The sequence below is a fragment of the Charadrius vociferus genome, unplaced genomic scaffold (assembly GCF_000708025.1).
Source record: "Charadrius vociferus isolate BGI_N301 unplaced genomic scaffold, ASM70802v2 scaffold384, whole genome shotgun sequence".
Classification (NCBI taxonomy): domain Eukaryota; kingdom Metazoa; phylum Chordata; class Aves; order Charadriiformes; family Charadriidae; genus Charadrius; species Charadrius vociferus.
This window is the reverse complement of record NW_009648234.1, coordinates 227386-227980: the sequence shown is the minus strand read 5'-3', so window position 1 is coordinate 227980 and position 595 is coordinate 227386. Positions and strand designations below refer to the sequence as shown.

The 595-nt window shown below is 59.3% G+C and overlaps 1 protein-coding gene across 1 annotated transcript in view; it reads right to left on the bottom strand.

The window, feature by feature from the left end:
• RHOBTB2 (Rho-related BTB domain containing 2) overlaps positions 1–595 on the bottom strand; it is an 8458-nt gene that overhangs the window by 3719 nt on the left and 4144 nt on the right. The gene's annotated exons all lie outside the window — the stretch shown is intronic.

Here is a 595-nt window from a genome sequence, read left to right as displayed (position 1 = left end):
TTTTTTTTTTTTTTTAAAAAAAAAAAAAGATGGAAAGTTAGAGGCAGGGAGGAGAGGGCTCCTGTCCCCTCCCGCTCCCTGAACTGGGAGAGACCCTACTTGTGAGCGGAAGGAGGGATGCTGCAGTGCCTGTGGAGGCATTTGGGGACCGGGGTCCCCTGCACCCTGCCTGACCCTGCTGCGAGTCAAAGGGGGTGACAGGACCCCCCCCAGCAGCTCCGGCTGCCCAGGGTGGTGAGATGCTGTCAGACAAACAAACTATATCCTGCAGCTTCTGGTTACCAATTAAAAGTGGAAGCGGGATGAGTTTCTTCTTCTTCCTCATGCTGCTGATGGTCAAAAAAAAAAAAATAACCCCACCAAACCCAAAATAAAACCACAACACAGCTCTCGTGCTCCTGTAAACATGAGTTTCTCCCGCTGCTCGGTCTCTGCTCTGGGGTCTCTCTCGGTCCCCGCGGCACGGGGAGAGCTGGGCTCCAGGAGCGCCCGGGGGCTGGCGCCTGGCCCCGAGCCCCTCCGCAGGGACGGGCCCCGCTACCACCATCTCTCCTCTGGGGCTGCGGCCGGCGGGGGCCGCTCCCCGGGCGGGGGC